The sequence below is a fragment of the Notolepis coatsorum genome (genome assembly GCF_963971535.1).
Source record: "Notolepis coatsorum genome assembly, chromosome: 3".
Taxonomy (NCBI): domain Eukaryota; kingdom Metazoa; phylum Chordata; class Actinopteri; order Aulopiformes; family Paralepididae; genus Notolepis; species Notolepis coatsorum.
Genome location: NC_140167.1, coordinates 139,552,941 through 139,566,205, shown reverse-complemented (window position 1 = coordinate 139,566,205; position 13,265 = coordinate 139,552,941).

Genomic DNA, 13,265 nt, shown 5'->3' with positions numbered 1-13,265 from the left:
ATTCCTTGTAGAATCTTGCCTGAGTGTAACTCCACCAGATAGCATGAAAGATTCAAGTTTCGTGACCAAAGAAGTGACTTGTACAATAATCTTGTTGGGTATGATATCAGTTCTGATATAATTGAAAAGGTCTTTATAGGCTTCCCTTTCAATCCTTTTATACAGTTCATCACTATCTGTTTCTTCATCATTCTCTTTGTACTCCGGTGCCATTTTCTTCATTCTGGTGTAATCCTTATAGCATGCACGATGATAGTGCGCCTCTGCAGCTACTATGTCTCTGCTTGTTACTGCTAGAATCTTTTCATCTCCATTTTGGGTTGCACATTCTCGTAGTGTTTGGTCAGCTCTGAGTTGTAAAGCTTGTACAGCTTTTCACGCACCTGGGAGCCCTTTAGAACCTTCTTCATCCTATCACAAAAAATGCAGATTTTATCATACACTCTTGCTTCTGATGAAGATCTCCTCCTTGGCCTTTTTGATGTCTCACCAGCTTCATCAGTAATGCTTTCTTTGACTTTCCTTTTCAGAGTCTCTAAGTCTCTCTTCATGGTGAATAGGCTTCAGCATTTTCCGTGATAGTAGATTCTTGGGACTTCTTTTTCTCCAAGTTCTTGCGCAACATCTAAAATAGGGGCATACTTTCTCACTTTGGCTGCTTCAAGTAATGTTTCCCAGGATGTATAGTCTTGAGGACTAACTAAATGGTCATCATCTTCTTTTGATGTGTCCTGGTGTATGATACACTGTTTCATAGAATCTCTGTGTGTATGGCTCTCCATTCTGATGCAAATTGATTCAGCTACTCCAGATCTAAATCTACTCTACTCGTCTCTCTCACCACAGTACATGAAACAAAAAAACTAAAAATAATAATCACTAACATTGCTTATGAAAAAATCACCTGTGTGTTTACGTTCAAGTTGAATAACCTCTTAACCTGCACAGTAACAGCTTAACCTCTTAACCCGCACAGTAACATGTTAACACATGATTAATTGATTAAAATGTTCTTTACGCTTTCTCCTAGGATCACGATCGTCCATGCTTGCTGAAAGAAGGGTGTGGCTCTAATGCAGTCCACTTTAGATGATGTTAGAACAGTGGTTGGCTTATAGACATCCAATCAAATGTTTGTTCATATGGGTGGGTGGAGTCAGATGACAATAATTATAGATCTAGACAGCCTTGAAAAGTCATGTCCATGGATCAAATGGGATATCTTTATAAATTGTATCATAAATGTTGTATTTTTAGTGTATTTTCATCACATCCAGAGTTAGATTTGTAGTCAAGGAGTAGGAGAACACATACAGTTGCATTATTATCCATGGAATATTGGTTATAATGGTCATATTGCATTTTAAATTAAGATTATGTACCAGGCTAGGGTAAAAATATTATGTTTTCCTTCATTGTATCTCCATTTACTCTGGAATGGTAATAGATGTGGGTTTACTTACACTGGATTCATATGTCCTAGCTTGTTACCTATCAAAGGAGACCAGAAACATGCATATAGGCCTTATGGTTCAGGAGCTATCATGATTAATTTGGGGCATGTAATTTCGGACAGGAGGCCTGAAAAATATGCTTGGTAGTGTTATAAAACATGTGATAGCACACATTTGGAGGCAACTGCTGCATTGCTATCACATATTTTCTAGAAGCAGGGGTGTATACCTTCCCAAAAATCACTATGAAAGTTAGTCCCCCAAGATGGTAGCCGCGGCCCAAATTTGGGGCCCTGGCTCACGGCCTAATATTAGTAAACTGAAATAGCCTAGACTATGCCTACATCAGCAGCCAATAGGGGTGTAACGGTACACAAAATCCACGGTTCGGTACGTAACTCGGTTTTGAAGTCACGTTCGGTATTTTTTCGGTTAATTTATCTATTTATTTAACTGTATTAAACAATATAAAACGAATTGGCCATAATTGACTAACACTTAAGTAAATCTGAAGATTATTATATAGCAGACAGATGCCTTGGAGGATACGTCGTGGACAACTGTAGCGTGTGCTTGTTTATACATAACCCCTTTCATGACTGTGATGCTTGAATACAGGGGCAGGGCTTGCATCACAGTCATGAAAGGGGCTAGTTTATAGAGCTGGTGGTATGTCTTGCTGGCTGAAATACGGACGAGGGAATGAATTAATGAAAACTTTATTGACAGATTGCAGAATGGGATGCAGACAAGAGAAAGACGTTTGTCTTGTTTACATCAAGGTCCCCCATTTTCAATTCATAGTGCTAGGTAGCGGGGCTATATTACTTTTAACATGTGCTTAAACCCAGTGTTCTCGACAATGGAGTATGGTCGCAGATCTGCTGCTATAAAAACACATGGTGTTTGTTATTGCTTTGGCCCGGTCTGAATTAATAGCGAAATGCTTCTTGAATGCAACGGGAGCTGGGTTTGCACTAGCATTATGTTTCTTCCGTGTACCAGTGATATTCACATTCGGGTGATGCCGTTTCAAATGCGTGATAAAGTTCGCAAAAAAGTTGAACAATGACATGGCTCTGGCTTGTCAGTTAGTATTGACTCGCCATACTAAAGCTAATATGCTATGCTGAATTACAGCTCTCGTTCAGTGTAGCTGCGCGCTGCGTGGAATGAACAAACAACATCCGGTTAGTTGTGCACGTTTTATTAGGGCCGGGGGGATTTAAGTTCCGCAAAAAAAGGTTCCATATCGTTGCAATCGCTCGGTGCACAGCGCGTACTGTACCGGAGGACCACATTGAGGCGGTACAGTACGTATCCGCGTACCGTTACACCTCTAGCAGCCAATATGTAGGCTCCTGGCTGCCAGGGCAGGTAAATAAAAATACTGACATCTAGTTAAAAACACAACCAGATAAATAAGATGTAATATCCCATACCGAATCAATCTCAGGAGATGTTTCAGTCATGAAGAACTGTGAAACCTGTGCTTGGGTCCTTTGAGTTCTTATATTTCGGGAATGTTGTTCTCCTGAGGCATGCTGTTTGACGTCAGTCAGTCCACCATGCGCCACAGAAAACACACACACACCTACATACTTTGCAGTTTGCTTTATAAACATCTCCACTGACGCTATCAAGCCAAGAGTTTGCCAGTTCCCACTCACGTCTGTACTTCTGGAGGCGTTTTGTCTTTTTAGGATGCAGTGGAGTAGTGTCTGCTGTGGACATTTTCAAACAGCAGCCATGACAGGCTGCGCACAGATAGAGGATTGGCACAACCGCACAGAACGTATTTCAGCAACGTGAAAGCGCAAATTCTCATTGGCCGTGAGCTGCTGAGCGCACGGCCATCATACCAGAGTTGCCAAGTCTATGTTTATTTTCCGCAACTTTTGGAAACAATTTTGCTTGTTTTTTGCTTGTGTTTGTAGGTCGGCTGGCTCATTTCTCTCACAATACTGGCGACCTTAAAATACGGGACAAGGTGGGTCCCGTATCAGTTCAATACGGAACGCGTGTTTTAGTTTCCAATTACGGGACGATTCCGTATTTTACGGGACGGGTGGCAACCCTACCCGTACATGTCCGCTTCCATTCATTGTGCTAAGCTAGGCTAACGTGCAGCCAGACAGCTTTCTACTGAATGCACAGAGAGGTAACTGGTATCTATCTTCTTGTCTCTCTCTGGAGAAGACGGTAAGCTAATTTCCCAAAATGTTGGCGTATTCCTTTAACCCTTTTAGGTCGCGGGGCTTGTTTGGACCCGTGGGCGGAGAACAAAGGGATTTAGAATGACTCATAAATGCTCTGGAAGTCACGCTTTTCAGAAATCTGTAAAAATAGAAAAATGACAATTTCGAGTGCTTTGAGATTTACTATATATGTCTCCTTACTTGCTAAACATAATACTATTTGTAAATACGTTTAATTCTTGCTAGATGTTATGCTTGTAATTATCTGCGTTTGCCAGAGAACTACAGCGCGTCACGCGCGCACACACACAAGAGAAGCGTGTGCGCTGTGAATAGGTGTTAGACACTTAGACCCCCGCGCAGAGGTGAGAGGTATCAGAGACTCGCTACCCCCCATCCAAATTCTAAACAACAGATCGGCATCGGCTTTTCATAATATGTATGAAATATCTCTTGCAATAATATCCACGGGACACTGAGCTGCTTCGCAGAATAATGTGGTGTGTGTGTGTGTGCGCTGCCGCTGAGACGCAGCGTCAAGACGAAACTTGTGTCGAGTCTGCTTCTATGTATGTCTGCTTCTTCTGCTTCGACAGTCCTGTATACCCACGTCGCGCTAAAACATTAACTAAGTATGGCAGAGTGCGTGTGTGTATATGATCAGCCACTGGCTACTGTGTGACGAGTTTGGTGTTTTGGTCACCCGCGCTTTCCGCACGGTGTGAAGGAAAGATGACGTCGCCTCTCTCTCTCTCTCTCTCTCTCTCTCTCTCTGTCTGTCTGTCTGTCTGTCTGTCTGTCTGTCTGTCTGTCTGTCTGTCTGTCTGTCTGTCTGTCTGTCTGTCTGAGAACCCAGGTTGCTTTCTAACCTATATATATCTCTCTCCCTCTATCTCTCCCTCTCTCTCTCCCTCTCTCTATCTATATCTCCCTCTCTTTATCTTTATCTTTATTACGGATCCCCATTAGTCATCACCGCAGCAACAACTAGTCTTCCTGGGGTCCACACACAACAAAAACAGTACATACATACATAACATTATAGTAGCATACATTTAAAAATATATTCCAATATTCCTACATATAAAAATATAAAAATATTTCCAAATAGCATTACAGTACACAAACAGAGTATCAGATCACAGAAAATACAATAAAAGGGATTAAACTCCCAGACAGTCATTTCTTTACAGTGTAAACTACAGTATCTGTGTTTTTCTTTAATGTAAACTAATTTCTTTTTCTCTCAATGCTCTTTTCAAATTATTTTTAAAACTTATCTTACTGGTTATCTGAGTAAGATGTACTGGCAGTTTATTCCAATATGACATGGCTCTATATAACACAGTTTTCTTTGCTGCATTGGTTTTTGGTAGTAGCAGTGTGAACGTTTCCCTACAGGCATGCCTAGTATTATACTTATGTCGATCATGTGTACATGTTAGCTGTGAATACAAACAGATAGGTTCTCTTGAGATATATATATTCCTCATGAACAAGATCTGTCTTCCACCTTCAACCACAACAGCTTGGTATGCATCCCCTCCACACTGTTTCTCATTGAGCAGTTCAGGGCCAGACGGGCCGCTCTGTTCTGAGTGAGCTGGATCTTATTGAGCTCTTGTCTTGAGGCATTAGACCAGACAGCTGGACAGTAGTCAAGGTGAGAAAGAACTAATGACTGTATCACTTGCTTCAATATCAGATCGGCTAGAAAATACCTACACCTTCTGATAATTGAAATACCTCTGCTCATTTTGGCAACCACATTGTTGGTGTGAGTTGACCATGAGAGTGTTCCATCAAGTGTGACACCCAACAGCTTTGCCTCTCTAACTTGCTCAATAGCTGTTCCGTCTAAAGATATACTTAGCTTCACGTCTTTTCTTATAGTATGCTTGGATCCCAATATTAGGCTCTTGGTTTTTGAGATGTTTAACTTCAGCCTGTTTTCAGACACCCAAGTGGACACTAAGTTCAAATCTCTCTCTCCATCTCTCCTCTGTATCTCCCTCTCTGAGACTACTCCCGGTCTGAGATTACTTCTGTGTGTGTGTGTAACCAAATGCATACCTACATGTATGACCTATATCTATCTAATACTTTTGGATATGAGCATTCTTTTCAATACGTATGGAAGCCTGAACACAGAATGACACCAGTATCACTGACTACCACGGCAAGCCTATAGAAAATTATTCTATTTAATAATAATAATAATAATAATAATTATAATTATTATTATTATAAATGTATCTCTCTCTGTTTCTTTCTTTCTTTCTTTCTTTCTTTCTTTCTTTCTTTCTTTCTTTCTTTCTTTCTTTCTTTCTTTCTTTCTTTCTTTCTTTCTTTCTTTCTTTCTTTCTATCTCTCTCTCTCTCTTTCTATTATATTACTATTATATATCTATCTAAATATCTAAACCTCTGTCTATCTAGTGTGTGTATATGCATGGCATCAAATCAAAGTGTGTGTTGCCTGTATTGATCAGTCACACTATACCCCCATTCAGCTGTAATTGTTCCCTGCTGGGCCTTTGTTTCATGGTGTGAATTAGTCATTGAAATTAACATTGACATCACATTGAATTCTGGGAAGGAGTGTAGTTCCCTTATCATTAGCTGAATTCACTGAATTCCCTTCAGAGGCTCCTGCTGCAAATTGGTAATGACTGTACCAGAATGTTTGATAGGACATTGATTGAAAACTATCATCTCAAATTTGACAATTGATGGCTTATTTTGAAGGTATGAATCTGTAATTTTATATTATGTAACAAAAAAAAAGGGGGAAATTCTCAGGAGGAGGAGCTATTTAGGTTAGACTTCTAAGGGTTAAACCAACAAGCTAATACGGTCGCACTCAGGACTCGCTCTAACGTTACTGCAGCAGGTGTCTCTCACAAGAAAAAAAATTCCATATTACCTGAACGTGGGGGGACAAAAATGCCCACTACCCCTGCTGCTGCTGGCTGCTGTGGTGATGTGGAATGCTTCTGAACTGAATTCCTCTTCACTGCTGTGGGCTGGCAATGGAGCCGCTTACCTCTCATGGTGAGAATGTTGTTGGTAAGGTGCTCTGTGTTGGCATGGGGTAAATGTTACCTCTCATGAAACTGTTTGATGTACTGTATGAGTTTGTGAGGAAATGCAAATTGTCCTCCCTTCTCGAGAAGAAGATTCCCTCTTCCTTGCCTAAAGTAAGAGCCTTTCTATTAACCAAGATTTTACCTTGACCCCCAAGCATTATGTGTCAGTGTGATGAGCCTGGCATATTCTCCTTCAGTTTGGTTCTGTTGAATTTCAACAACATAAGACATCACAATGCACATACGATTAATATGAACAATAGAGTTTCCCCTTTCACTTTTTATCTCCAAAAGGCGGAATGCTATACTACACATGTTCGCTAATCAGAGCCTCTGGGAATCAGCTCTCTGGCCCATGTTACAACATGGACATTCGTTGGTGAACCTATTGTCGTTGATATACCTTAAGAACATTTATGAATGAATGAATTTCCATCGTTTCATATCTCATGAACCGTTTGACAGAGACGTATGGGAGGTTAACCACACCCCCATGCATAAGTGTGTAATAGTGTGATAGTGTGTAATAGTGTAATGCTTTGTAATAGTATGTGGTATGTGTATGCTAGTGTCCTACTGTAAAAGTGTAATAGTGTGATTGTTTAATAGGAATAGTGCAGGGAGATCTGCTTTCATTGGTCTATATTTGCCCCGCCCCCTACAATTAAACCCTGCCTAATGTGAAGGTTACTGTCTGTCAGCTGTTCTTGGTATGCTAGTTACTTGTCAAGACAGTAGCCTACAGCCTTTTTCTCTTTCCCACAGACAGCGGATAATCTTTGTGTATGTTGTGCAAGTGTGTTTGGATGACAATAATTGTAATTAATTAATTAATTAATTAATAAATTAATGTAATTAAATAGATGGTGTCTGCATTTGTTACATATTATAGGTGTGTTTGTTTGCTCTGCAAGAGGTGGAGATTATATTATACTCAATCAATATGTACTCTGCACTGTCCAAGGAGGGACGACATAATCTAATAAATCACCTTACAGGCAGATAAGTACACAGAAAATTCGCAGAGTAAAATTTACTCAAATTGAGTAAAATTTTACTCCCAAAAAGACAGTATTGGCTCCGAATCTAAATAGAGTCAAAATGACTCTTGTCACAGAGTTAAATCTTCAGAGTTATTTCTACTCCATTTAGTGTTAACATTTAACTCTACAAAATACCAATTTGCTCCATTTAGCATAAAGTAAAAACAACTCTAACATCATTTCACTCAACACAGAGTTGTATTTTACTCCGTAGAGTTGTGATCCCATCAATAGAGTTGTATTTGACTCTGTATAAGAGTAGTAATTGCCTCAATATAGAGTTATAATTCCCTCAATATGGAGTGTTATTTTAATCTATAGAGTTGTTTTTCACTCAATATAGAGATATTTTAAGTTATATTTCACTCAATATAGAGTGGTATTTTAATCAATATAGAGTTATATTTCACTCAATAGAGTTATATTTCACTCAATATATAGATATTTTAAGTTATATTTCACTCAATATAGAGATATTTAAAGTTATATTTCACTCAATATAGTGGTATTTTAATCAATATAGAGTTGTAATTCCCTCAATATGGAGTTGTAGTTCACTCAATATAGAATAGATTTCACTCAATATAGAATATCATATTTCACTCAATATAGAGTGGTATTTTAATCAATATAGAGTTGTAATTCCCTCAATATGGAGTTGTAGTTCACTCAATATAGAATAGATTTCACTCAATATAGAATATCATATTTCACTCAATATAGAATTAAATAATAATTTACTCTGGAATAATACATTTAAAATAAACGGGGTCAAAGCAGAAATCAGTATTTAACAATGCACTTTTATTTGCAACAGGCATATCCTTTGGGATGCAAACAGTTTTACAACAGCGTGTGAACAAGAATCATGACTTCAAGGGGCGATCGATAGAAAAAAAGGTCATTAATAAAATAAGATTTATCAATAAGCTTGTGCAATCTTTGTCTTCAGTTGCCAAGAAATTTGAAATTCCTAGTACCTTGGACTTAAAGGTCTATGATGACTTAAAACACTGAAGTCGACAAGGAGGCGTTTCAGTTAAAGAAACCAGACATGGGTGTGTTGGAGATTTGTTCACCTCAAGTTGCTTATTAACATGGAGCCTAGCCTCATCCAAAATGTCACACAGGTACTGTATATGTTTGTACTTTGAAATGATCTTTGTTTCTATACGCCCAATGTAATGTAACATAGTAAAAAAAAAAAAAAACGCGTCTGAGGAAGAACTTGCTTGGTGTGGATCCTTCCTAATCTAATGTGATCTTTTTACATTACACTTGTCACAAACATTCCTCTCTTGCTAATCACACTTGGTATATGTCTACGTGATTGTTAGATTCAGTGAGCCCCTCTGCAAACAACTTCATTATATACAAAAATCACCATGACGTCAAGGCTTCATGGGGAGAGTAATCGATAGAAAAAAGGTCATAAATAAAAGACAATTACATTTTGGCCTCTGTAAAGTGACAGCAGCATCTGCACCCTTTTAAAAAGGGATAGCTCACCCAAAAAAAGAAATCTATCAATTACACACCCCATGAATCCTTGAATTCATGGAGATTTGTTTGTTTGTCGCATTCCTGAGCCAATAATTCAAGCCAGTCATCAAATTATTGGCTCAGGAATGCAACAAAAAGAAATCACCATGACTTCAATTAAGGCTTCATGGGGAGAGTAATCGATCAATTACATTTTGGCCTCTGTAAAGTGACAGCAGCATCTGTACACCCTTTTAAAAAGGGATAGCTCACCCAAAAAAAGAAATCTATCAATTACACACCCCATGAATCCTTGAATTCATGGAGATTTGTTTGTTTGTCACATTCCTGAGCCAATAATTCAAGCCAGTCATCAAATTATTGGCTCAGGAATGCAACAAAAAGAAATCACCATGACTTCAATTAAGGCTTCATGGGGAGAGTAATCGATAGAAAAAAGGTCATAAATAAAAGACAATTACATTTTGGCCTCTGTAAAGTGACAGCAGCATCTGCACCCTTTTAAAAAGGGATAGCTCACCCAAAAAAAGAAATCTATCAATTACACACCCCATGAATCCTTGAATTCATGGAGATTTGTTTGTTTGTCGCATTCCTGAGCCAATAATTCAAGCCAGTCATCAAATTATTGGCTCAGGAATGCAACAAAAAGAAATCACCATGACTTCAATTAAGGCTTCATGGGGAGAGTAATCGATCAATTACATTTTGGCCTCTATAAAGTAACAGCAGCATCTGTTCACCCCAAAGAAATAAAAGAAAACTAATAGTGTTCATCCCCAGTGCAATAGTTCAAGAGCTTAGTGATTTTCTCTTTTCCTTTTTTAAATCACAGGAAACAGTATGGAACAATAAATTAGCTTGAATCGTCATCACTGTATGACATCTGTATATCGAATGCTTTGTAAAACAAAAGCTCTTTGACATCAACTACATGAGGTCCATCTGTAGTACACACAACACCTTGGTGTCACTTGGTACCTGAAGAGTCTCCGCTATCTCACAGCCTCTGTCCATCACATTTAATGCTACCATTTTACTTGGACCAAGCACCAGTCTGTTGGGATCAAATGTCTGCCAATTGTATGCTACTTGACTTTGGTGTTTCTTTGCCAACGTTTTAGTTATATTTTTGAAGCTTTTTAGTTGTTTTTTAAAGAAATTATGCTTCGCTTCATAGCGCATGCACCAGACATGCAAAAGTGGTCCAATTTTACGAATACATGTAGGATAGTGCACCATAAAATGATGCTTTGGTAGTAGCCTCCTGTTGGGAAACAAATGCTTGAATAACCCGTGGTGCTCTGCAATCAAGTGTTTTAAATAAATAGTAATGCCAGTTGATAACCTGGGAGAAAATACAATATCTGCTATTTGAAGCAACAGCAGAAGCAAATACCAGTGTTGATCATTTGGACAAACCATGTCTCCAAAGATAAGTGGTAGATTGCGAAGTAAACACCAAGATTGGATTGCATTTAACCCCAAGTCATTTGAGGTCTCTACTAACTTCAATGCAGGTGGCTTGTTGTTTTGTTCCAGGTAACCATAGTTAAAGCTCTTAATTCTCAAGTCTATTTCCTTTGATGTTGTGTAGTTTTTAATCAAGTGTAGTATTAGTAGTTTCATTTCATATTGTGCCACGCCCTCCAAGATATCATGCATAATATCGACAGAGAAATTGTCACATGTATTGAAGTACTGCAAGGAATTTAGAATGCAAGAATGTTTAACTCCCATCACATAGGGAAGACCAATAGTCGTCTCCATTTTTTGGCAGTGTTCTGCATGAAGTGCTCGAGTTCGCATAACTATCTTGGGTGAATCTTCTTTGAATTCTGTCTGAAAGTCCTCTTTCTCAGCAAGACAAAAGCGGCAACAATATCTGGCACTGAATGATTCTACGAAACCAAACAAACCGTGAATACCAAGGTTGTCACCTGTAACTTGGACAATAGTTCCATACACTGGCTGATCATACAATGGGACCTTAATTCCATCCTTCTCCAGTATTTTAATATCTTCCACAAGTGGAGCAAGTATTTTAGAAAAGCCATGTGTTTTAATGTCTTGGGCATGGAAAAAAGCGACCAAATGAATATTAAGCAGAATTGAGTTGTACTTTGGAGAAAAATTACGCAAGGTGAAATAGATTGCTCCTAATTTATGTATTCCCTTTTTACTCCCCAACGGATTTGCGCATTCAAAATCATCATAGAAAAGCTGCACCTGAATTGCATGCTTCTGTTTTGAAAATAGAGGATGACTCTTGAAAAACTCTCCATCACACAAGTCATTAAGAAGATCTTCTCTTAAACTGGAATCACTCTGCATCATCTCTTCTATATTAGGGTGTTTGTAAATAAAGTCTAATGTTTTCAAAATTGGGATATAAACACATTTATCAGTAACAACAGCCTGATCATAAGTTCCAGTAGTCCGATTGCGCAGGGTATCAAATCTTGTACCAAGGACATATTCAACTGGGTCTACCCTTCCCCACTTCTCTGTAAAATATTGCCTTCTCTTAGTTTCAGAATTTAAGATACAAAAAGGATTTTCAATTTCTTCAAAACACTGATCAATTTTACACTCAACCTCACTTCCTGTAAAGATAGACACTGCTTCACATATTGTTTTGCTTGATTATGGATATCATCAACAATCACTTCCATTGAAGTTACCAAAGAGTTGATTATTGTTTCACCTACACCTGCCACTTTAAGTTCAGCTACTATTGCAGCACAGCTGTCTACAAGACTATTATTAAGAAGGACTGGAAGGACTGGGTCAGAAGGGGCACTGCCTGATGGAAAGTCATCAACATAACTTTCAGCTAAATGTTCAGCTGTAGAGCGGCCTTCACCAGGATCATCACATGGTTGATGACGTGCTTTAAGATGCTTTCGAAACCCAGAAAAAGTGCAAAAGACATGTAAACAACCAGGCTGACCACATTTAAGACGAAGTGTCCTTCCTGAACAAAGTCCGTGGATCATCCTCAAGTGCCTCATCAGAGCATCAGAGGCCTCAAGATAAAATATCTTCTCGGTATCAAAAGTCTGTGCAGCATCAGAGGCCTCAACATAAAATATCTTCTCAGTATCAAAAGTCTGTGCAGCATCAGAGGCCTCAAGATAAAATATCTTCTCAGTATCAAAAGTCTGTGCAGCATCAGAGGCCCCAAGATAAAATATCCTCTCAGTATAAAAAAGAAATCAGTGCAGCATCCGAGCCCTCATCTCTTTAACCCTGGGGTTGACATTAGTGGTAGCAGCATCGATCTTGTAAATGGCGGTTTGCAAGCAGTTGTACATATTGGCCAGATCCCGGTTGTATGAGGTACCAAAGACAAAATGAGCTTTGAAAAGCTCATCAAAAGAGGCAAGAGAGTCTGGTGACTTACAAGGGATTGCATGTTTGTCAATCACAATGAAGTACTTGTGAATCACACTCCTCTGGGTCCCCACAGCAAGCAGATAGGGTTGAATGCTCTCCGTGATGCTGTCCAGATGCCCCTGGATACTGGTCCCAGTCTGTGACAAGATAACTTCATTAGTCTTGCTATTAAAATGAGTCACGGTTTGCAAACAGTGGTCTTTGCATGATTTCAATCATGCAGGTCAATATTAGGGACAGAACTAGGGATGCACGATAATTATCAGGCCGATATCAGCAATTATGACGTCATCCCGATAAAAGTATTGATAGCTCTGATAATAAAAGAAATATATATATATTTTTTTAACTTTTTTCTTTTCATGTCAACGTTCACACGCACAATATATGCTTATTTAGGATTTGACTTGATTCAACAACAAAGCAGTCGGGGCAATGGCAAGCCAAAAACGGTCGAAAATGTGGTTATTTGAAGTTTGGATTTTTTTCTTCTCACAACTGAGGTAGGTAGATTACATTTTTAGAGACTAAAGTACCGAAAAAGATACCGTTGGGTACCGGTATCGATTCACAGGTACCG